We start from the raw sequence: 27,666 nt of genomic DNA on the forward strand, positions 1-27,666 counted from the left end.
GAATTTCCCAAAATACCCCCCTTTAGTGATTTTTATGTGATTTTAGTGTGGAGGGGCAAAATGGTCTTTTTGCTCCAATGACTTTTTGTCTTTTAGTGACTTGATTATTTGAAAATAAAGGTTTATTTTAATAAAACTTGGCTGAAATGAATGATGCATGTTAGTTTATTTCATTTTCTCATTTTATCAAAAAATCACAAACTTAGAAAATAGGAAAAACCTCTCTCTCTTTTCCTCTCTTTCTCTTTCGGCTGGAGGGTGTTCCAAGGGCTGGAAAATTCTGATTTCAAGCTATTTTTCTTGCATTCTAAGTGTTCTTCATCCTTGGTAAAGTTTCTAAACCTTTCTTTTTGTAATTTTAGAAATAAATGTGTGAAAAGGTGATGATGCATGCTTGATTTTAATGTGTTCTTGCTGCTGTGAATTGAAGTTAATTTCAGAGGTTTAAACTTGTTAGATTAGGGTTATTTAAGTTGTTTTGATGCATGATTATTAGGTTGAGCAAGCTATAGCTTTTTCTATGCAAATATGTGATTTTGATGGAAATATTGTGAATCTGTTACTGTGATGTTGCTATTGTTTTTACTAGTTTTCAGAGGTGATTTTATGTATGTTTATGTAGATTTGAGTGGGTTTGAATGCATGCTAGGTGGTTTTGCTCAAGTTTGAGTTTAGAACTCAAAGCTTGAGCTTTAATGGCAAATTTTGATTCTGTGCATGAAGTTTTGTTTTATCACTTGGAAAATGTTTATTAGGGTCTAATTAGCAGGTCTGGAAAGTTTGGTTGAGTTTGGAAACGTTTTGGTTGGAGAACCGAATGTTGGGGTTTTACGGGTAAGCAGGATAACCGGTTTACATCGCGTGTAAAACCGGTTACCCGGATTTTGCAGTAGGGTGAGAAACCGGTTTTTCTCAATTTGTCGTTTCCTGCCAGTTTTGGGTTTTCAGACAGTTTGTTCTCTGCTAGTTTGGGGGTATTTTTGTATTAAATTGCAGTAGGTTAAGTTTGGTTTTAAAACCTTTGTCCCCGTTGTGATTTAGCGTGTCACTTATCGGTGTTGTGATTTTTACGGTTTAGGAGCCTGTAATCCGCCGCTCAGCTAAGTTCCAGTCAGGTTGACCGGCACACCTGAATTCGGAATCCAGGTAAGATTAGTATAACAGTATGCATATGTAGATTACATGTTTAGCGTGCATGTAGGAAGCCTATTAGATTACATTAGTTGTATGTTGGCTTCGAACCATCCAACCCCGTCACGTCGGTACAGTGCCGGAGTATGACGGAGTATGACCAGGCTCGACCGATCAGCCGACACTTGGTTGGTGGTTCCGTACTATTGACGTATCCCGTCGGTACGAAATTTGGAGTATGAACGACGGCGGAGTATGACCGGCTCGACCGATCGGGAGGATATAGTAACACGTCGGTACAGCCGGAGTATGACCAGGAGTATGACCGGCTCGACCGATCAGGTTGTTACGTGTCAATAGTACTGTCCCTATGAACGTTCAGAACTCAGTACCATGTTGGACATGGCAGTAGTGGCTCCGTACCATGTTGGACATGGCAGTAGCGGGACTCAGTATCGTGTTGGACACGGCAGTTAGGTTTATGTATGAGTATTATTATGCTTTTCTTACTGAGTCTGTCGACTCACAGTTCTACGTTTATGTGTAGGTAAAGGCATAGCTAGAGCTGATGGACCGTGAGCGAGCTTGTGAAGATTGTACATGTCGGGGCGGTTAGGCCTGGAGCGTACGATCATCGGGACATCGAGGCTGATTTTTGTAATTGGTCGTTAGACGACTTTTAATTTTATGTAATGGTTAAACAGTTGAAACTTTTTGTAAATGATTTTATAATCGGGATCCCGAGTCTTTTGTAATATGGTTTATAAGTTTAATTAAAAAGCAAAATTTTAATTAATCACGTTTTTCCATAAACCTCGTTGATTAGCAACGAGCTGCACAGTATGTTTAAAAATCACGTAATACGCCTAAGGTAGTTAGGGTGCTACAATTTGGTATCAGAGCCGCCAGGTTGTCTTCCGAAGATCGTCACGACATGTACAATCATCATCAGCAGTTAGCTCGGTTCACGGTTCAGTAAGCCTTTATTGCTTTAGTAGTTTATTTTATTCAGTTATGAAAAAGAAAAGCCTGTTAGGAAGCATGTTAGTAGCCTGATAGTAGAATAGGCGCATGTTTCGTTTTTTTTTATTTCCAAATTAAGCGGCATTAGTAAGCTCTCGATGATCGTAACCTGAAGTGCCAACTCGGGATTTCGAGGCGGTTCAGACTAGATGGACGCCAGACGAAATATTAGGAGTCAGGGCATCTCAGTCGGGTCAGATCAAGGTCGAGGAGCTCAGTTCCCCTCAAGTGTTTTGGGCCGAGGTAGAGGTCCCAGGGGCAGAGTTCGCGGTTGGAGCGATGTTAACTCGCCGCAGGCTGCCCAAGTCAATCAGGAAGCCCAGAATTGGGAAGTTCGGTTTGCGGAAATGCAAGCCCGGATAGAAGAACAAGACCTCGAGATTCAGAGGTTGAGACAGCAGGGTGCTCCTGCAGCCCGGGTGCCCGTAGTTCCAAAGTGGCACTGCCCCTCGCCGCCTGTGCCGAGATAGTGGTGGCGGCCCATAGATTGGAACCTCTGTATGAGCGGTTCCGGAAGCAAGCACCTCCGGTTTTCCTGGGAGGTCCGGACGTGATAAAAGCCGAGCAGTGGCTGACGGTGATCACCAAGATTCTGAACTTTATGGGTGTCACCGGGAACGACAGAGTGGTGAGTGCCACTTTTCAGTTTTAAGAAGACGCTCTGGTCTGGTGGGACATAGTGTCTCAGATCCATGACGTTATCACTATGACCTGGGAAAGGTTTTAGGAACTCTTCAGCGTTAAATGTTATAACGAGGCGGTCAGAAGCGCCAAGAGAAAAGAGTTCGCCCACCTGACCCAGCGAGAGAATATGAGCATGACGGAATATATTACTCAGTTCAGCCGGTTGGTGAGGTTAGCCTCGGGATTTGCGCCAACCGATTTCAGTAAGAAAGAAAAATATCTTGATGGACTTGATGTGAAGATCAAGTATGACCTTATGATCACTACCGACGATAAGACCATCTAAGTTGAGATGGCGAAGAAAGCATGGTGAGCTGAGGGCGCACCTAGATGTATGTGGAATCAGTTAGGACTCCGGAATGTGGCGGGGCTCCTACCCCTTCTGCGTCAGGTTCCAGCAGGGGAGGTAGTGGTTCGGCCATGGACTGGAGGAGGAAATCATCCACTACATCCGGTGGCTCGAGGCAGAACAAGAGGTTCCGGGGGAACCAGAATCAAGTCGGTCGTCAGGGTAGTGTTGAGACCCGTTATTCCTACTGGGGTGTCTCATTAGTAAGAGGCATCCTATGGATGAGTGTTTAGGTCAAGGATGTCTGGTGTGGCAGCCAGAGTCTTTAGAAAATTGGAAAGATCGTATGATAGATATGACTCAGGATTTGGAACCCTGTTACCTGGCGGAGAATTGGTTATCTCCAATAGGTGGATTAGGTCTATGCCGATCAGGATAGATGGTAGAGAGTTAAGTGCTGATCTGATAGAAATGAGTTTAGTAGAGTTCGACATTATTTTAGGAATGGATTTCCTATCTAAATATTCGGCGAGTTTAGATTGTAAAAGAAAGATGGTGATCTTCCAACCGGAAAGTGAGGAACCATTTGTGTTTGTTGGTTCAGTTCAGGGATCTCGGGTCCCGGTGATCTCGGCTATGTCAGCTAGAGAATTGTTGCACGGCGGTTGCTTAGGGTTTCTGGCCGTGGTGGTGGACACCACTCGGCCAGATACCATTCGGCCAGAGGACATCAGGGTGGTTCGGGAATTTTTGGATGTTTTTCCCGAAGAACTTCCAGGGTTACCACCTCAGCGGGAGATTGACTTCGTGATAGATTTGGCACCAGGGGTGGAACCGATTTCCAAAGCCCCGTATAGAATGGCTCCAGGTGAACTTAAGGAATTAAAGATTCAGCTCCAAGGGTTGCTTGACATAGGGTTAATTCGGCCCAGTGTGTCACCCTGGGGAGCCCCGGTTTTATTCGTCAAGAAGAAAGATGGATCTATGAGGATGTGTATCGACTACAGAGAATTGAACAAGCTGACGGTGAAGAATAAATATCCCTTACCTAGGATCGATGACTTGATCGATCAGCTTCAGGGGAAGACGGTCTTTTCTAAGATTGATCTCCGTTCGGGTTGTCATCAGTTGAGAATCCGAGAGGAGGACATTCCGAAGACGGCTTTCCGCACTAGGTATGGACATTACGAGTTTCTGGTTATGTCATTCAGACTAACCAATGCTCCTGCTGCATTCATGGACCTGATGAATAGAGTATTCAAGGATTTCCTCGATATCTGTGTGATTGTGTTTATCGACGACATCCTCGTGTACTCTCAATCAGAAGAGGAGCATGAGTTACATCTTCAGATGGTACTGCAACGACTTCGAGAACATAGACTTTACGCCAAGTTCAAAAAAATGTGAGTTCTGGTTGTCTCAGGTGTCCTTCCTAGGGCACATTGTGAGTAAAGATGGGATCAAGGTGGATCCCGGGAAGATTGAATCCGTCAGGGATTGGCCGAGACCGAAGACAGTGACAGAGATCAGAAGCTTCTTGGGATTAGCTGGGTACTACCGTAGGTTCGTGGAGGGGTTCTCCAAAATTTCAATGCCCCTAACCGAGCTTACAAAGAAGAATCAGCGATTTATTTGGTCAGACAAGTGCGAAGCTAGTTTCCAGGAGCTAAAGCAGAGGTGGATTACCGCTTCAGTGCTAGCTTTGCCATCGGATAAAGAGAAATTCGTAGTTTATTGTGTCACATCCAAACCGGGTTTGGGTTGTGTATTGATGCAAGCCGATCGGGTCATCGCTTATGCCTCCCGTCAGTTAAAGGATTATGAACAGCGATACCCGACTCATGATCTAGAGTTGGCCGCAGTGGTTTTTGCATTGAAGATTTGGCGGCATTATCCCTACGGGGAAAAGTGTGAGATCTATACCGACCATAAAAGTCTCAAGTATTTCTTTACTCAGAAAGATTTGAACATGAGACAAAGGCGTTGGTTGGAATTAGTGAAGGATTACGATTGTGAGATCCTCTATCATCCCGGAAAAGCCAATGTAGTGGCCGATGCCCTGAGCAGAAAGGGTCCCGGGCAAGTAGCTAGTATGGTTCAGATCTCACCTCAGTTAGCAGAGGATATGGTTAGATCCAGCATTGAGTTTGTGGTAGGTCAGCTTCACAACTTAACGCTGCAATCTGATCTGTTGGAAAGAATAAAAGTCGCTCAGATGACAGATCCGGAGTTAGTGAAGATCCGAGATGAGGTATTGGCTGGTCAAGCCAAGGACTTTTCAGTGTCAGACAGTGGGATGCTTTTGTATAAAGCCAGAGTTTGTGTTCCGAATAGTGTGGAACTTAGGAATGAGATCTTTGAGGAGGCTCATTCTACCCCGTATTCTCTGCATCCCGGCACCACTAAGATGTACCAAGATTTGAAACCGTACTTCTGGTGGAGCGGTATGAAGAAGAATTTGGTAGAATTCGTATCGAGATGCCTCACTTGTCAGCAGATTAAGGCTGAACATCAGAGACCAGCAGGATTGTTGCAGCCTCTAACCCTACCAGAATGGAAATGGGAGGATATTACGATGGATTTTGTGATCGGGTTACCTAGGACCACTGGTTTATTTGATTCCATCTGGGTAGTGGTGGATCGATTTATGAAATCTGCTCATTTTCTGCCGGTTAGAACAACATTTACAGTGGATCAGTTGGCAGAATTGTATGTTAGGGAGATCGTAAGACTTCACGGAGTACCGAAGTCTATAGTTTCGGACAGGGATCCGAAGTTCACCTCCAAATTTTGGCAAAGTTTGCAACGGGCAATGGGTACAAAGCTGAAATTCAGTACAGCATTCCATCCTCAGACAGATGGTCAGTCCGAAAGGACAATTCAGATATTGGAGGACATGTTGAGAGCCTGTGTTATGGACTTTGAAGGCTCATGGAATAAGTATCTACCGTTGATAGAATTCTCTTACAACAACAGTTATCAGAGTACGATAGGGATGGCTCCCTATGAACTGTTATACGGTAGGAAATGCAGATCCCCTATCCACTGGGATGAGACAGGGGAAAGGAAATACCTAGGTCCAGCGTCAGTTCAGCGGACCAATGAGGCGATAGAGAAGATAAAAGCTAGAATGCTTGCCTCACAGAGCAGACAGAAGAGTTACACAGATCCGAAACGCAGAGATGTTGAGTTCCAAGTAGGGGACCATGTGTTTTTGTGGGTATCTCCGATGAAGGGGAATAAACGTTTTGGGAAAAGAGGCAAGTTATGCCCTAGATTTACAGGACCTTTCGAGATTCTCGAGAAGATAGGTCAAGTGGCATATCGGTTAGCATTGCCTCCAGCCTTATCAGCAGTTCACAACGTATTCCATGTCTCGATGTTGAGAAAATACGTTTCAGATCCCTCTCATATACTCAGTTATGAGAGTCTTGAGCTACAGCCAGACATGACTTATGAGGAACAGCCAGTGCAGATCCTGGATAGAAAGGATAAAGTCCTTCGGAATAAGACCATAGCATTGGTCAAGGTTCTCTGGAGAAACAGTAAGGTGGAAGAAGCCACCTGGGAGCTAGAGTCAGATATGAGAGCTCAATATCCAGAGTTATTCAGGTTAGATTTCGGGGACGAAATCCTTTTAAGGGGGGGATAGTTGTAAAGCCCGCTTAGTTAATTTGGAAATTATCAGTTGTTTGTGATGGATTATGAGATTATTTATAGCTATTTAAATAATCTATTATACTGTAATTTATGTTATTCAGTATCTTGCATATTTTGCATTTCCGGTGCCCGGTATTTTGGAACTCGGCGTTTGGCTCAGTAGAAATCACAACTTAGTATGTTAGTAGTTTGGGACGGTTTATTAGACATTGGGAATGTCGGGAATGGCCGGGAATTTAGAATTTCCCAAAATACCCCCCTTTAGTGATTTTTATGTGATTTTAGTGTGGAGGGGCAAAATGGTCTTTTTGCTCCAATGACTTTTTGTCTTTTAGTGACTTGATTATTTGAAAATAAAGGTTTATTTTAATAAAACTTGGCTGAAATGAATGATGCATGTTAGTTTATTTCATTTTCTCATTTTATCAAAAAATCACAAACTTAGAAAATAGGAAAAACCTCTCTCTCTTTTCCTCTCTTTCTCTTTCGGCTGGAGGGTGTTCCAAGGGCTGGAAAATTCTGATTTCAAGCTATTTTTCTTGCATTCTAAGTGTTCTTCATCCTTGGTAAAGTTTCTAAGCTTTTCTTTTTGTAATTTTAGAAATAAATGTGTGAAAAGGTGATGATGCATGCTTGATTTTAATGTGTTCTTGCTGCTGTGAATTGAAGTTAATTTCAGAGGTTTAAACTTGTTAGATTAGGGTTATTTAAGTTGTTTTGATGCATGATTATTAGGTTGAGCAAGCTATAGCTTTTTCTATGCAAATATGTGATTTTGATGGAAATATTGTGAATCTGTTACTGTGATGTTGCTATTGTTTTTACTAGTTTTCAGAGGTGATTTTATGTATGTTTATGTAGATTTGAGTGGGTTTGAATGCATGCTAGGTGGTTTTGCTCAAGTTTGAGTTTAGAACTCAAAGCTTGAGCTTTAATGGCAAATTTTGATTCTGTGCATGAAGTTTTGTTTTATCACTTGGAAAATGTTTATTAGGGTCTAATTAGCAGGTCTGGAAAGTTTGGTTGAGTTTGGAAACGTTTTGGTTGGAGAACTGAATGTTGGGGTTTTTACGGGTAAGCCGGCTAACCGGTTTTACACTGCGTGTAAAACCGGTTACCCGGATTTTACAGTAGGGTGAGAAACCGGTTTTTCTCAATTTGTCGTTTCCTGCCAGTTTCGGGTTTTCAGACAGTTTGTTCTCTGCTAGTTTGGGGGTATTTTTGTATTAAATTGCAGTAGGTTAAGTTTGGTTTTAAAACCTTTGTCCCCGTTGTGATTTAGCGTGTCACTTATCGGTGTTGTGATTTTTACGGTTTAGGAGCCTGTAATCCACCGCTCAGCTAAGTTCCAGTCAGGTTGACCGGCACACCTGAATTCGGAATCCAGGTAAGATTAGTATAACAGTATGCATATGTAGATTACATGTTTAGCGTGCATGTAGGAAGCCTATTAGATTACATTAGTTGTATGTTGGCTTCGAACCATCCAACCCTGTCACGTCGGTACAGGCTGGAGTATGACCAGCAGCCGGAGTATGACCGGTTCGACCGATCAGGCTGACACTTGGTTGGTGGTTCCGTACTATTGACGTATCCCGTCGTTATAGGCTGGAGTATGACCAGCAGCCGGAGTATGACCGGTTCGACCGATCAGGAGGATATAGTAACACGTCGGTACAGGCTGGAGTATGACCAGCAGCCGGAGTATGACCGGTTCGACCGATCAGGTTGTTACGTGTCAATAGTACCGTCCCTATGAACGTTCAGAACTCAGTACCATGTTGGACATGGCAGTAGTGGCTCAGTACCATGTTGGACATGGCAGTAGCGGGACTCAGTATCGTGTTGGACACGGCAGTTAGGTTTATGTATGAGTATTATTATGCTTTTCTTACTGAGTCTGTCGACTCACAGTTCTACGTTTATGTGTAGGTAAAGGCATGGCTAGAGCTGATGGACCGTGAGCGAGCTTGTGAAGATTGTACATGTCGGGGCGGTTAGGCCTGGAGCGTACGATCATCGGGACATCGAGGCTGATTTTTGTAATTGGTCGTTAGACGACTTTTATTTTTATGTAATGGTTAAACAGTTGAAACTTTTTGTAAATGATTTTATAATCGGGATCCCGAGTCTTTTGTAATATGGTTTATAAGTTTAATTAAAAAGCAAAATTTTAATTAATCACGTTTTTCCATAAACCTCGTTGATTAGCAACGAGCTGCACAGTATGTTTAAAAATCACGTAATACGCCTAAGGTAGTTAGGGTGCTACACTCAGCATATAGATCCATGGTCCCCATTCTAGTTGAGAATATACTGCTTGTAAGACTCAATAATTGATTTGTGATTAATCAATTATAATTCTAAAGTTAGACTATGTCTAATTTGTGAATTTTCACTAAGCAGCGGCGAAATTGTAAAGAAAAGAGATTCTAGGTTTATTTATTTATTAATGGACTTTATATGACAATATTATTTAATAATCTATTTTAGTTATTAAATAATTAGTTTTGGCATTTAAATGGTTAGAATTAGAAAATTTGCGTTTTTGAGAAAATAGAAATAAAATTTGTGAAAACTGCAAAATCAATTGGGGCCCATTACACACACCATGGCCGGCCACTTAAAGTGGATTTTCAAATTGATATTTTCATTATTTTAATGCCAAATAATTCCTAACCTAAACCTAGTAGTTGCCTATAAATAGAAAGTGATGGCTCAGTCAAATCATAAGTTTTCATAAGCTTTTCTGTCAAAAAATTTCTCTTCAGAAAAACTGAGCCTTCCCTTTTCTCTCTATAGCCGAAATCTCTCTCTCTTTTCTTCTTCTAAAATTTCGAACCTTACTGATAGAGTAAGTGCCCACACACAGCAAGTGGTAACTCAATCATAAATTGGAAGACTGTGAAGGATCACACACAAAGAGAAGGACATTTGGGTTCAGATCTTGATAATACTCTGCGACAGAAAGGATACAAGGGTTAGAGATCTGAGTGGAAGGAGACATTAATTCCGCTGCATCAATGTAAGGTTTTCTTAACTTTATATGTGTTTATTTTATCGTTTTAGAAAGTTCATATTTAGGGTGTTAAACAACATACTTGTGAGTAGATCTAAGATCCTGGTAAAATAATTTCCAACACTTAAATACTTAGAGTAATTTTAGAATAATATTGATGTAATACATATAGATATTATTGAGTGCTAAGGATAGATGTAGTAAGCTAAAAAAAAGAAATATAAAAAATAGTCTATTGGGATTTGAACTTGTGACCAAAAGGATAGATTGATAAGTCTTTACCAATATACCAAAACACAATCTTTATATAAATTAGCTACTATAATTTTATTTAAATATTAGAAGAGATATAAAAGAAAATTAGTATTGCACCTTTCATTGTAGTAGAATTAACAAATACATCATAAACATTGATTCTAATACTTAACATTAGAATTCTATTAGTTTATTTTAAGTAAAATAGTGAGATAAAATACAAAAAATTAGGTTCAAGGGGTGCATAACATGATTTTAGTATACAAAAGAGCGTTTTTTTAGACAAAATAGTTGGCCAAACCGCCGTAGGCTATTTGGGATGCGTAGAACGCGAAAAAATACCCAAGTTCAAAAGAAATTGCCTCAAGTGGACAATCGGATCAAAAGTTATTAATGTTCAAAGTTTTTAAGAAAATTTCATGCAAAGTTTAGCCCTTTCTCTAATTTTTTCCATTTATTTTGGTCCTTAAATTATTGTTTCATTTTATTAGTCTTGAAAATTTTAAATGTATAAAAATATTAAATTACATAAAAATTAAAATATTACACATTATTTATTATTTAATATACTAATTATTATACAACATAACTTAAAAAATTATAAAAACTAATATACTACAAAAATACAAACACATAATATAAAATATAAAATATTAATAAAAAAATAGTTAATATACACATACTTAGATTAATGTAAATGTGTATTTATTTAACTTTTCAATTTAATTTTTATTTATGCTTATTATATATAATTTATACTTAATTTAATTATATTAATAATAAAATAATATATATAAATTATGCTAAAATACCAAATTGTAAAGCTAAAAAAAAAAAAAACTAAGACCCTATGGCGTTGGGTTTTTCATAACAACCAAGGGCATAGGGTCCTTATGACATCGATTATTGTAAAATATCCGAAAATGCAGGTGGAAAAAATTGTAACCGACACAATGCGTCATTTTATAGCTGACACAAAATTATGTGTCAAATTGTAACCGACACAATAATCTAATTAGCTTCAGTTATAATTTGAAGCTAAGTTTCTTGCTTCACTTAAGAACTGACGCTAATAGAGCATATATTTTGTTTCAGTTCTCAACCGAAGCAAAAAACAGTTAGCGTCCGTTTAGAAATGAAGCAAATAACTTGACTATTTATGTCTGCCGTTATTGTGTCGGTTTAGAGAACCGACACAAAATATTTATGTATCATTTTACAACTGAAGCAAAAAATTATTTTTGTAGTAGTGCCCGCTCTGATACCATATTGCGGATTTGAACAAAAACCAGCTAGAAAATATTATTGAATGTGATATCATATATCATACAAGGAGAGCCATTACATCTTTATATAGTATAGTAAAGTTGGTTTTAGTACCAAACCAACTTAACTAATTAAGAAAAAAAGAGAAGAAAGAAAGAGCTAACTAACTTGGTCTAACAAAAATAACAGAAATTAACTGTAAAACAGTTAACAAATAATTAACAACAAAACAAGTCAGCTAAAAGCCTAAAAATAGAGTGATATATAAAACTTATTAAAAATAAAATCATTTTATTAATTATTAAGAATACCAAAATAATAGAAATAACACTTTGGCATGAATTGTGTGTACATATATATAACTTGGATTAGGATTACCAATTAATTAAATATGTCAACCAACATAAGATAAACACAAATATATATGATAGCACAAATTGCCACTTATTGATAGAATGTTGTCTCTAATTAATATCAAAATTAATGTTTCTTATTCATGTGATGTGATTGTACATATATATGTTTTGATAGATAGATAAGCTAATGATTAACACGCGTGCATGTGTAAAACTTATAAATAATATATAAATGATCAAATCTTAAGAAAATTATTAGTTATGCGTAGGTGACAATAAAATATTTAATTATAAATTTTTTGAAAGATAAAAAACATGAATTAATTTTTATTTTTTCAAGATATCAAAAAAGATAAAAATATACTAATTAAAACACCTATTTCCATAGATAATTATTACTACAAGTACAATAGTAACATAAGCCAATCAATTGAAAGGATGAATCTGAATGTGATGTTGATATATATAGAGTTGAATGAACAGTACTTTATCTTAAGTTCCTAATTGAGTCAGTGCATGCGTGCGTACATAAAAACATACATACTTATTAATAGTGGAAGTTGCTTTCAAAGGCACTAATAATAAGCTCACTGTGTATATATACCAATACCGGCCTATCTTATTCTGATCTATACTTCCATGAACCCAGCTCAACTATAGCATATAGGTACAAAGCTGTCTACTTAATTCATATACCCAAACCCATCCCCATCCCCATCATATAAATATATATATATATATATATTTATATATAAATTGACTAATTATTAGTAGCCGGCATGACTTCATATAGAATATATAGAGAGAGAGATAGGATTAGGCTTGGAATATATAGTATCCTTATATTCAACTGTATTAATTTATAATATGTTTATTTGTAGTGAAAATATATATCTAATCTATTCTAATTAACTTATGATATGAATGTATGTATTTATTAGGTGGCCAACCTTCATTTTTTTTTTTATTTATATTAATCTTTTCTGTATTTTAGGTTAAATTTTGATTTTTTTAATGAAACTTAATTATCAAAATTATAATAATAATAATAATAATACTAGTTTTATAATTTTTTTTTATTTATTTATGAGTAAATAATATTTTGGACTATGTGTTTTGCAGAAATTACTAATTGAACTCTCTGTTTTGTTAAATGACAAAATGAACCCTGTATTTTTTAATATGGTATAAATATATTACTGAACTGATTTTTTGTCAAAATAAAATTTAATAATAATTCGATCTATAAGTGTTATAACAAAACTATTTAAACTTATAGTATCTGTTCGTGTTAGGAATTGTCTTCAAGTTGGTTATACTAAAAAAAATGTCAAAAATTAAGCTTAGGGTTATTTTTACCATTTTGGAAAATACAGACTCCCTGTCATTTAACAAAACAGAAGATCCAATCGGTAACTTTTGTAAAACAGAGGGTCCAAAATAGTATTTACCCTTTATTTATAATGAATCACAAAACATATATATAATAATTGTTAAAATTATCATTAATTATATACTAAAAACTATTTATTACAGCTATATGTATTAAAACACATTTTATTTTTTTAAAAAAATAACTAATGTTTAATTAGATATTGTAAGATTATAGATTGTCTAGTTACTAAGTTTGAATATTAAATTTCACTTTAATCCTAATACCAATTGGATTATAGAGTTAAAGCATCAAATATATAAAGAAACAACAATCAATTTACAAGCTTCCTCTGTCATTGGAATTAAATACATTTCAATTGAGTATTGCTTAGATTCCTGAACCAAAGTAAGAAACTTCACTAAATAATTTACAAAAATACAACATCAAATTTTGTGAGAATAAGATATTAGACATTTGATATGGTTCCTTGATTTTTTTTTTATTTGTTATATATTATAATTATCATTTAGACATTGTCAATTTCAAAATAATAATAAGGATAATAATAATAAAATAGATACTTATGACCATCAACATCTTAAGTTGAATTTGTAGTTTCTCTTGTTTATATCGATATAAGTACTTGATAGATTAATACATATTTATACTAGTGATTTAATTATATATAAAATTGTGATATTTTTGGTGAATTAATTTGACATTAATAATTTTTAATAATTTGTATAAGAGTACTAACAATATATAATAAAAATAAAAATAAAAATAATATACAAACATGTTGACATACTATTTGTTTTATTTTGTTGTTTTTTTTTTTTTAAATTTTTTGTTTAAACTTTACATTATGGCTACCTTATAAATTTTATTATGTAACTTTATGATATTGTATTTACTTTTAGCTTCAACAAAGAGAAAATATATGTACTTTTTTTATTATCATTTATATATTGGCTCCTCAGTAGTATATAAAAATATATGCGAGAGCAAGCACAATCTCTACAAGTTCTTTTCCTTTTTTCTTCTATTTTTTTTGAGAAAATAAAAAATACCATTAATAGACAAGTCGATGTATGCTATACTTTAATTGGAACCCTACGATTTTGACATGTTAATATACAAATAAATATGACCATTTAATAAATGTGACACGCATGAAGGCGTAGAGCCGCAATTTCTTTGGCCGGAAAGAGAAAATCACGTTGAATCACAAAATGTGCTTACATAAAATGGTGCTATATATAATCTATAGAGAGATCGAGAGAGATTTTTTTCAGGTGGCATCACTTTTTTTATTTGTTGTACATTAATAAATTATATCTTTATTTTTTTTTTATTCTGTGTTTAAGAAACACTAATATTTAACATTTAATGGTGTTGAAATAAAATTTAAATTAGTCTATTGTTGAACTGAATGTTTTAAATTTTATTTTCATTCAAAAAATTTCAAAAAAATAGACAAAATTTTCATTATAACTATAATATATATATCATTATATAAAAAAATTATTTATAACTTCTTCATCTACCAAAAACAAAAAATGCATGTGAGCGTTGTTAGTTAATGATATTAACAATGCATGTGAGTGTTGGATGAAACTTGTGTTCAATACGGTTAAGGTAAATGTTGACGGAGCTATTTTTGAAGCTAAGAACAAGTTTGGTGTTAGTTGTGTGGCTCGTGATTCCAATGGATGTTTGATTGCGGCCTTATCTGTAAGTCGTTTTGGCTTAGTCAAGGCGGAAATTACTGAAATAATTGGGATCAAAGAAGCCTTGAGTTGGATAAAGAAGAAACAGTGAACTGATGTTGTAATTGAAACTGATGCTTTGGTGGTGGTTCAAGCTATTAATAGCGCTATTCTTATGCCTTCTCAGTTTGGATTATTAGCTCATGATTGCCGGGAGATGCTTTCTTCTCTTTCTAATGTTTATTTGATTTTTGTTAAACGATCTGCTAATAAGGCCGCTCATTGTGTTGCTAGAGGGTCTTGTTATCTGACAGATTGTGAGTTTAGCAAGCATAATGCTCCTAGCGCTCTAAAGAATATTGTATCTTCTGAGTATTTTTTTTGAATAAATTCCATCTTTAATTCAAAAAAAACAAAAAACAAAAAACATCCTAGTAAAAGTGATATTCTCTATAAATTAATGATTTATTATAAATGAAAAGATTTATAAAGAGAGTTCAAACAAGTTATCACGCCAAACCCAAAGGAAAAAAAATTGTGAATTTTATCAACTTTGAATATTAATGAAATTGGGACTTCAACTTTCGAAGATTCTTGTTTATATTCGACTCAATTGGGATATTTGCAACTTAATTAAAATATTAGTAAACATATATAAAGTTCACAAAATATTCGACCCAATTGGGATATTCACTTAGTACTATTGCTGTCAAAATATTTTAATGAATTTACGTATTGTTTACAAAATATCGATATTCACTACACCAAAAATCCCAATCAGTAACATTTTAAAATGCTACTATTACTAATATTTAGTGGCATTTTATATTTTAGTTGTATAAAATGTAACTATACCAACGTGACTAAAAATACAAGTGTCACTAATTAATTTTTTAGTGGCATCTTAAAATGTCACCTAATATAAATTGTGGCAATTTGAAATATCACTATAATATTTAATATATAATTGTTTAATGTTTAAAAAATAATTTAGTGACATTTTGAAAATACCAAAACTTATATTAGAATCATAATGGATGATCAGTTTTGACAATTATATTTGAGCCACACAGTATCACTCTAACAAGTATAGGTTTGCTCATTAAACCATAATCCACCATCTCTTATTTTATGAGCCCAATATATATGTCCGCATATCCCTTAAGATATTTAGGCATAAAATGAGAGATTTGGGTGTATTAAGTTATAGAGTGATAAGTGGTAAGGTTTAAGTTAAGAGATGCTCTCCATAAGCTCTCATACTCATGCTTTGATACTTAGAGGGATTCATGGAGATTCACACTATAAAAATCTTACTTTTATTAGTCACAAATAAAAGTAAAAAAATTATGACTAATTACAAATTATTATTCCTATGTTGTGACTAAAAGGTCCGTGGCTAAAAGTATTAGTCACAAAAATTATAATTTATTGTGACTAAATATGTATTTTAGTCACAATACTTGTTGTGACTAAAACTGAATTAGTGACAACTTGTAACTAATTACCATATATGTTTCACAAAAAATTATGTTGTGACTAAAAAGTTGTCACTAAAAGTAACAATTTTTTTTTTTTTTTTGTAGTGTCAAGGTAAGTCACAATCAAGCAATGCTCAATATTATGCTTTTGTATATAATATAATTAAATGCTATAAATAAAATATGATCTTGGTTGTGATAAATGCAATTTAACACTAGCATCCCGGCCAATGAAGTGTTAAAAAAGTAGCCTATTATTATATTTTAGCACATTCAGAAAAAAAAAATTATTCCAATAACGTTCTAAAAAGTGTGTTGAATTTTGGCCAACAATAAATACTATTTTTTCTATTTACTATATATGGTGATACTAATTATTAATTTTTACAATATTTTACCTTCTTCATTTACCATATTATCATTATTTAAACAATTAATATAAAAATAAAAAATAATCATTTTTTGGTCTATTTTCATTTATACTTTTCAATTTTTTTTTTAATTTTTACGGAATATAAACCTAAATCTCAACCCAAATCAATTCGCATGACACATTACCACTCACGCAATAATTCAAATCGCAACTAACAAAACAACCCATAAAAGTTAAAAAAACTAAAAAAAAAAAAATCATAAAAATATAAAAAAATAATTAAAAAGTAGTATATGGTGTGATTCCCCTAAAATATTAAATAACTATCAATAATAATAAATTATTTTTTACTTATTTTACATCTTGTGTATTGAAGCATAATTTTAAATAGCGAGCACCAATTTTACATATTGCATTGGAAATAGTCAAATAATTAAACTAGTAAAAAACAGTACATTTAAAAGTTCATATATTTTTTTTTATTTTTACACTTTAAAGTAGTTTTTTTTTTTTTACAAAAATATATATTAACTAACGAAGTAACTTAAATCGCAATTAAAATTCACATAGCAACTCACATAGAAATTAACCGTAAATTTTTTTTTAAAAAATAGCATATAAAGTAATTTCTTTATTTTTTTATTAATTTTAAATATTGTTTTAAAAAGATTATAATTGGAAGCTCTAATAATAAGTATGATCTGACCCTCCCTAATCCGAATTTGACATTTTAATTTTTATTTGTTTTCCTTGTATTAGCAATTTATATGAGTAATTAGTTAGTTTTTTCTTTTCTTTAATTTCTTTTGTTTCATATCGAAGATTTGATATATTCAACATATCACTCAAACAAAAAGATGAAAAATTATACTTTTCAAAAACAATAATAACAGTTAAAAGAAAAAAAATGAAAAAGGTGATATAATAAAATGGAGGTGGTCCAACGTACAACATATATATATATATATATATATATATATATATATATTTATATGATCGTACATATCTAAACAACTAATGTGAAAAGGGACAATATCCATTGCCGATATAAGGTAGTCGCGTCTGTGACAGCAAATTTAAGCTATATATTTTATATGCACATATATAATCATGGAGAACCATTTATATTGATACTTATATTTATATTTATATTTATATTTATATAACTTCTTCTTTTCTGTATTCCAAATAATAATAAAGATCCCGTCGTGAAAAACGTTTAATATGTATAAGTACATGACAAAATGAATGTTATTAATCTTATTAATTATTAATTTGTTCAAAAAAGTATTAAGTATTCAAGTACTTGATGATCACTATATAGGAGTGGAAGTTAGCCCAAAACTTTTGTTTTCTTTTAGGTTGCATAATGCATGATGAGTATATACTTTATTGATTATGAATTAGCTAAACTCAATTTTATCTATTAAATTATAAATTGTTTGAGAGAGGTGATAATGAATTCTATATATCAATAATAATATATATGGTAGTGTTCATATTCTTGTTAACTCGCCTTAAATAAATATTGGGTTGATCGAAGTAAAATAATAATGTAATGCATGCATGTTAGTATATATATTATATATTTAATTACAACTTTAGGTTGTACGTCCTGTTTAGACACGTTTAGTTCCTAGATAAGTGGGATTTGATCAATTGATCAAGTATGAGAATGAGATATTATTATATATATAAGAAAGAGAAAGGGATTTAATTAGGTTTCCGCTCAAACCCAAAATCAATCTTTGATTATCTAATTAATATTGGCATTTACCTAAAATTACAAAAGCAGTGCATAGACTTTATAAGTATAAAATTGACCAATTATATATAATAAGACATCATTCTCAGCCAACCGGATGTAGACACCCTAGCCAATTATATTATATGTATGATAAGAGCATTGATATTACTATACCAATGTGCATATATTATAAGTACAAGATAAAAGATTTTTTTTATTCTTTATTAAATTAAAATATATGAGATCTGATATTAAATTATACTAATAATAATTTATATATTTTATAATTGCATAATATATATGTGTAATATAATCTTTGAGCATCTTTATCATCCAATGTAATTAAAACTAAAATATTTTACAATAACTATAATAAATACCAAAATATTATTTTGTATTTTTTTTTTTTACAAAGTGATTAAAATCACTCATGAATTTACGACGCCCACGTCCGCCACCGGCGCTGGAACCTCCTCGAACCAGGATAGCTCATCGTCTAACCGCAGAGCATGCTTTGCCAAGCCATGGGCCACTAAATTCTCAGAGCGAGCCACATGGAACAAAACTGCTCCCAGAAATTTAGACAATAAAGCTATAACATCTTCAAACAATGCTCCTAGCTCGTTGAAATACTTCTTCACTTTGTTAATGGCCATCACCAAAGCTAACAAATCTGAATAAACTGCATGAATTTGAAGACCATACACATGAGCCCAATTAAGACCAACCAACAGGGCTAAAGATTCAGCCTGTAACACTAAAATTCCACTTGAAACAACATCAGACACAAAATTGTAATTAGAACATTACCAATCTGATTAAACACTTAAAACCCAAAAAAAATTAACTACGTCCCCCTATGAATTACTTTAACTAGCCAAAGGGAAACCTTTTGGCTAGTAGTAACTTAACTCATGTATTTTACTTCGTAATAACCTTAGCTTTACTATTCCTTCCTAGACCTAAATAATTTTTTATATGATATCTAGAAATTACAAAATCTTTATAATTCTCCCTGGACTATCAACATTTCTTTTGGAATTATAACACTAATAAAATTCGCAACAAATAATATTTTAAAATACCCACTGAAATATTATTTTGTATTTGAGTACACATTAAAAAAAAATATATATATATATCTTTTCTCAAATATATATATAACCTTTACAAAATTTCAGTAAAATTTCATTTAATTTTTCTAAAATATCTCTATTAATTAAAAATTATGTCTAATTTATCAAAAAAAAAAAATTAAATGTATGCATAGTTTAATTGATAAAAAGATAAAATCTATAATATTTTAAAAAATAAATTAAAAAATCATTATTTTAAATATTTAAAAATTAGGAAAATCATCGCATATATTATTTTTTAATTTTTATTTTTATTTTTATTTTTATGGTTTGAATTGCTCGAATAATTTAAGTTGTTCTGTTAGTTATGTCATTCGCTATATGAATTTTCGTAAAAATATACAAAAAAAAATTATTTTAAAATGTAAAAATGAAAAAAAACCTCTACAAATTAAATAATATATAATTGAAATAGAAAAGATGATTTTTTTGTAATTTTCTAGTTTTGTGGTTCCTTACTGTTTTTTTTTTCTTTTCTTTGTGGTGGAGCTTTTGTTTTTGTTGTTAAACTCTGCCATTTGTGTGTGTGTGTTTTTTTTTTCTTTCTCTCTCAGTGTACTCATGGAGGCAAATTCCATAAAAAAAATGGTATCCAATAATCCTATATATTATTTTTGTCATCCCCAAGATTTGGAAGGGCTTAAGATGAATTTTGAAAACATATATAGCATTTTTATTAAGAAACAAAATGTACTAATTGTTTAGAAAGGCGATTAAACCATTTCCTCCCACACAATACAAAAGTTCCCACCAACCTTATTAGCTAATTGCTATAATAATGTTTAGTTATATATAAATATATATTATTTTCCATAAAAAATAATAATAAAGGGTCATTTAAGTCCCAACATCCCATAACCTAGCTATAAAAAATTAAAAAAATCAACATAACTTTAAAAGAAAAATTATTTTTAACAAAACTAATAAATATATACCATGATATTTCAGTGATATGCTTCTAATTCTTAAAAGAAAAAACTGAACACAACATAGATTACATTAAAAATGTGAGAAACATGAAATTCTATTTTTATGATTACTACAAAGTGAAATTAGCAAACAATTTAATTAATGTAAAATTGTTATAAAATTATTTAAACTGAATTAAAATCTGCTCTACCAGAAACCGAGCCTGATAGATCAGAAATATACTGTAGAAAGTAAAGTTGCAGAAATTAAAATGACACACAATATTTTGTACATGATATCAGTAATCCTTGCAGATTGCTACTAAACGGGGCCACGCCCAGAAATAAAATTCATTAGCTAGTCAAATTTCAACAAGTACAAAGTAATTGACGTAAACAAAACATTGACTCCCTCTAATAATTTTACCGCAAGCTTTAGTACTCTTATTTGCTGAATGAATCTCCTTAAGAGATCATGGTTTAAACTCCCTTCAAATTACTTGACGAATGCTTGCTTCCTCCTGATTCAAGATTTATAGAAATCTTCTCCCGAAGATAGCAGTGCTTACTTCCTCTCGAAGATAGTAGTGCTTGCTTCCTCCCGATGCAAGGCTTGTAGAAATCTTCTCCCAAAGATAGCAGTACTTGCTTCCTCCTGAAGCAAGACTTGTAGAAATCTGCTCCCGAAGATAGCGGTGCTTGCTTTTTCCTCAAGGTCGGCCCTAGGCATAGGCGGGCTAGGCCCGTGCCTAGGGCCCAAACTTTTTGGGGGCCTAAAATAAAAAAAAAAAAGAAGTTTTAATTATTAAATTTTTATTTAAGTAAAATTAAATATATTATAAGTAATAAATATTCATACCTTAATTAGTTGGTTATGGTGTATCATATATTACCCAGGGTTCAAATCCCATGACACTCATGTTTAATATTATATATATATATTTGAGAGTGGGGGTCCAAAAATTTGATTCGCCTTAGACTCATATATTCTCAGGGTTGGCCCTGTTTCTCCTGAAATAAGACCTATAAAAATCTTATGTTGAAGATATCGGTGCTTGCTTCCTCCTAAAGCAAGACTTGGATAAACCTTCTCTCGAAAGTTTTATGTTTTTCACTTTGGAATTTAATTCACATAAAAGTCACACTAAAGACACACAAACTCACTAAGGAATACCAGAACGACTATCCTTTACAAAAGAAACACTCTCTTCTAAAAATATAAGAAATCAAGAAGTTAAAGAGTTTAACCATTTGCTGGTGGTTTATGTCATATTTATAGTAATAAATGACACTCAAAACTGAGCTCAAAGTCTAAATACAAAAAGAAAATATTAATTAGTTTTCTTGTAAAAACTCATCAAATGATAAAATTCTGTCTGAACAGATATAGAAAGTGTGTAGACGAAATCCTGAACTGTCTAGCATTGTGAATCTAGACTCCATCTATTGACGCTAAAAAGTGGTCAACACCAGCTCACTAGATTGGCGAGATGAATAATAAGTTTAAGTAAATAATTTAGAGAGACACACAAAATTTATAGTAGTTCACTCCTCATGTCGTGATGGTAATAGAGCTATGTCTACTTCGAGTTTTTTATTTCTCACGAGATGGTGTTATAGAAAAAGGCTAAGTGTTTAAACTCTAGTTTCCAGAGAAGGAAACTAGAGAGAGATGTTTTACTTTGTGGGTAGTTTTCTGAATGTGAAGAATGAACTATGGGAGCTCTTCTTTTATAAGGGAAGGAGGCCCAAAAAAAGGAAAAAAATACAAATAAAATATTTTTGACCGTAGATGATGACCTGTAAAAATTAGTATATGAAGGTGATAGTCATTTTTCGGAGCCTGGTGGGACCCGTTGTGAGTAACCGGAGCTTATTTTCGTAACTCTCTTGGGGTGAAATTTGAGATTGATAGCTTCAGAATTTTGATCAAGTGTGAGATATTAATTGATAGAGCATTGAATTAGCTTCAAATTTCAAGTTGAATCGCATCAATTGGATTAATATTGAGTGAGTTATGACCGTTTTACTAAAGGCAGTTCATGACCAAGTGCCCAAGTTGACATCCAACGCCATGTTGACATCTCATTGCCTAGGTTGACATATGATGTCAACATGGATGCTCAGTAAGTGAACAAATGTCCAAGGAATGTACTTTAAGATGCATAAGTGATATTTTGACATTACTTAGTCTGTTTATGTGTTTTAGCAAACCTGGTCATAAGTTCTCGGAGATATTGTTGTTCTACAAAAATGAGAGACTCGAAACTCTTCATTTCCGAATGAGTTTCCCATGTTAGAAATGAGAAATGCAAAGTTGTAAATTTGACTTCTCTGACTTTATGAATCTTAGTTATTGTGAAAAACTAAACGGACAGTCGAAACAAAATCAGAATCGGATAAGCAAAACCCAGCACACTAGGCCATTTATCAACCTGAGCGCTAGGTACCCCATTTTCGAGCTCCCGGCCGGTTGTCGTTTTGATACTTCCAAGGTTCTTGAACTTGAGAATGAGGTCTCCTACCCTATTTTTGACTATTCTAGATTCAATGGTCAAATCAGATTTGACATTTAAGTGATTGAAACCAGCGCACCAGGTTGATTGTCAACTTGGGCAATGGGTTTTGCTTACAGAGCCTCAAGTATATAGTTTTCTCCCCGAGTTTGTTTGAATCTTTATTATTTCTGATGATGGAAAAAAATGTCTAGAATACTTTTTTGAGAACTTGATTGAAAATAGCACAGGTTGACAATATGTCAACTTGGGCGTTGGGCCCAGTGCCAGGTTGACATGTTTGTGGTGTTAGCAAACAATTGAAATTTTGTTTTCATGATTACCAAGTGAAATTAGCAAAGAATTTAATTAATGCAAAATTGGTATAAAATTATTTGAATCAAATTAAAATCTATTCTATCAGAAACCGAACTTGATAGATCAGAAATATATTGCAGAAATTAAAATAATACACGATATTTTATACATGGTATGAGAAATCCTTGTATATTGCTACTAAACCATGTGGCCACGCCCAGAGATAAGATTTATTAGTCAAATTTTAACAAGTACAAAGTAATTGAGTTAAACAAAACATAGACTCCTTTTAAAGATTTTGTCACAAGCATGGTGTACTCCTATTTGCTGAATGAATCTCCTTAAGACACCAAGGTTTGAACTCCCTTAAAATTACTTGATGAATTATTTATTTCTCCCGATGCAAGACTTATAAAAATCTTCTCCCAGAGATAGCGGTGCTTGCTTCATCCTGATGCAAGACTTGTAGAAATTTTCTCCCAAAGATAGCGGTGTTTGCTTCCTCCTGAAGCAAGACTTGTAGAAATCTCCTCCCAAAAATAGCGGTGCTTGCTTCCTCCTTAACCAAGACTTGTAGAAATCTTCTCCCGAAGATAGTGGTGTTTGCTTCCTCCCAAAGCAAGACTTAGATGAACCTTAGCCCTAAGGTTGTTCTTTATGTTCTTTGGAATTTTCTTCACATAAAAGTAATCACAAAGACACACAAACTCACCAAAAATAGCAGAATAACTATCATTTACAAAAGAAACACTCTCTTCTAAAAATATAAGAAATTAATAAGTGAAAGAGAAACCTTTTGTTACTGGTTTAGGTCATATTTATAGTGATAAATGACATAAAAGACTGAGCTCAAAAGGTCTGAATACAAAAATATTAATTAGTTTTCTTAAAAAACTCATTAAATGACAGAATTATGTCTGAACAGATTTAGAAAGTGCAGACAAAATACTAATATGTTTAGTCAATACTGTGAATTTATTTTACTCCATCAAATTTAAGTTCATCCCCACAAATTTTTCTTGGATATCACACAACCTAGATAGAGAAATTAATATATATCATATCAGAAAAGGAATAAAATAAATTAATTATAAAGAAATATCATATATAAATACAATATTTATTACATAATAAAATATTTTATTCTTTTCATATAAAATCATAACATAAGTAATAATATATTATCAATTAATATACCACGTACGAGTCGTGCTTTACAAGTAAAAAAATAATCAAATAATATATAAATGAAAAATATTCTCAAAAAAATGTTAAAATCTATTTAATTAATTCATTTAGATAGATTCACTGTATGTAGATAGATTTTCAACAAAAGTTTCCTTTATAATTAAAAAAGAAAATATACATTAAACTCACAGCATGTACATGGTTTTTTAAGAAATTAAATAGATCATAATAAATAAAATAAATCTCAATTATTTTTGTAATAATACAAAGTCAATAAAAAATATTCTAAATAAGAAAACTAAATATTTATTAACAAAACAAGCAATAATCTGATTTTAAAAAATATTTTCACACCAAAATAAGTTCTTAACCTTATTTCAAAAATACCTCATATAATTTATTTTGTCATTTTTACCAAATATATTAACTAAAGACTTTACAAGACATGCAAATTTTATGACGTGGCAAAAAACAATTTAAGTAATAAATAGTGTAAAATAGTTATTTCTCTATGACTATATTTGTAAGGAATGATGGAGAATAGAGAGGATAAAGAATAAGAGGGAGGGAAAGGAAAGTAACTATCATTTTAAGTTGTTTGGTAAAAGGGACAAAGTGATGGAAAGATAAAGAGTATTTATTTATGAAATTAGACAATATAATCGCGCCTCCCGTGGTAATTATAATACTTTTTTAAAAAAAAAAAATAATTTAATTTATGATTATTTAAAAAAAAAATTGATTATGACTATGTTAAGTTTTTTTCTTCTTATTATATTTAATTAGTTGTCAATATTTAATATAATCCTTTTTTTAACAAAAATATGGATGGTATAGTTTTTACGATATTTTCACGAAATACATTATATTACTTTTATATTATTTTCATAATGTTATTTACATATTGCGTTCATGAGATTCCATAAAAATGTAATTAAAATTAAATCTGTAAAAATAAAACATAATTCGTAAAATTGTAATAATATATAATTTTAGGTATTTTTTTTTAATTCCTAACATAAATCATGATACAAATATAATTGACTTTGAACCCATCGTATGTATAACTAAAAAATACTTATTATTCATGTTAAAAAAAATACTTATTATTATATATATGATTATATATTAAAAAATAGAAGAAAATATTTACTTATTATTAATTATTATTTAGTGAAGGTAAGGTGAAGTACGTAATAAAAAATAAATTATAAAATATTAAAAAAAATAGAGAACATTTAAATAGAGTGGTGTGAAAAATAAAAATTAGAGTGTTATTATTTATAATTAAACACATTTTAAACAAATATGGGTAGGTGGGAGAGCATGCTCCTCAGATCCTGCCTGCATCTGTTGGAACAAATCTTAAGCTAACGAACCTGGTGCGATCTACACCAATGAAAGATTATTGTGTACCTTGTGATGGAATCATTTGAAGTTGTTTGTTGGAATGATTAAAATAATAGAAGGATAATTACCAAAAAAAAAAAAAAAATAGGAGGAATAGTATTTATTTAGGAAATTATTATGTCGAACAAGTAGATTTGTTGTTGCTCCCATCTGTCCTTCTTCTTTTTCTCATCTACTCAATGTACTCATTTCTCTCTCCGACCAAACATAGTGTATAAGTTTTGAAATGACAATATTTACTTATTTACGTAGTGTTATAATTTTGGTCATTTATTATAATTTCTCAAAATTTGATTACTCAATAGAACCATTAATATATATAAATAGTGCGTGTATATTGATTTATTTATTTCATGGCCCTAATGATTTGGACGTGATAATTTTAATAGTTTTGATTCTTTTGACTAAATAATTTTCTTCAAGAATTTATTTATTATTTTGGAAGAAATTATATGTTCTTGTTCAAAATTGAAAAGTACCTAAGGAAAAATTGTCCAAATATGACAAAGCTTATTTGATTAATATTGTAGGTTGTTTTCTAGCTTCGGTATCTAAAGTCCTCGTCTTGTAGTTAGCTATTATTAGGGAATTTGGAATAAACACATACAAAAAACACCATTCTTACCCAACAACTCCAATCATAACAGCTATAATTGTATTAGTTCAACACAAAAATGATATAGTTTTAGCATCATATTATTTTTCATTCCAATCATCAACACTAAAAGTTACACAAAAATAAATTTTCTATATTGTTATATATGAATAAAAAGTATCTACACTTAGACAATGTTCTAATATAAGATAGGTATTAGAGTTAGGTTAAAATATATGTAGTGCTTCACAAATTTGACATTTTGAAATCTCATTAATTGGTCGTAGGCCAATTCTAATGGGATTGCTTATTAATTGATGGTTGTCAAGTTAAGTAAATTCGAATACGATCATGAAATATTAATAGAGGAGACAAAAATAAATCTATATATTTTGATTGATTAATAAAGGTTGAAGGGCATTATTTTATTTTGAACATTGCAGGACACCACAAGGTGTTTAGCATATGTAGCGCTTTATAATTAATTAGTGATTTTTCTAATCTTTACTAAAATAAAAAAAGTGAAATTTGATAATTTTTAGATATTCTTTAACATTTCTCTTTTATATTATCATATTTATTTATGAAACCTACAATATTTTGTTTTCAAAGATCTAAATAACAAATTTTCATTAAACAAAATCTAAATAATATAATTAATTAATTAATGGCGGCACCACTACCTCAATTCCATTTCAAAAATAAATAAATAATCAATTTATGGGCAATGTAAATTTGTTTGTAATAAATACATAACATTTAATTAAGTTAACATGTAAAACATTTATTTTAGTTAAAAACAAGAATAAATGAAGAAATATTTCTCAGCTCAATTTCTATGAGGCTGAGTATCAAGTATATATAGATATGCATGTTTGTTACAGCAGAGAGGATGAGCAACGGCTCAATTACAGGTGGCACCCAATACCATTCCCTAGAAAGATTACACAGTACAGAATATTCTAACAGAATTGCCTAGGGATCGAATCCAATGATTAGGACCACAGTGACACATGTCAAACCAGAAAAGGAGAGGATTTGGTGCAGACAGATGCAGGGTAGAACTCTGTATACCAGCAGTAGCAGATGAGGAAAAACTCATTTCTCAACACCTCCCCTCAAACGAAAGGGGGAAGTTCTAACCCCGAGTTTGTCCACAAGAAATGAGAACCTTGAGTTAGACAATCCTTTTGTAAAAAGATCAGCAATCTGATCATGTGATGGAATGTACCTAACTTCCAATTTCTT

This window comes from Cannabis sativa, chromosome 1, assembly GCF_029168945.1.
Source record: "Cannabis sativa cultivar Pink pepper isolate KNU-18-1 chromosome 1, ASM2916894v1, whole genome shotgun sequence".
In the NCBI taxonomy this organism is placed as follows: Eukaryota; Viridiplantae; Streptophyta; class Magnoliopsida; order Rosales; family Cannabaceae; genus Cannabis; species Cannabis sativa.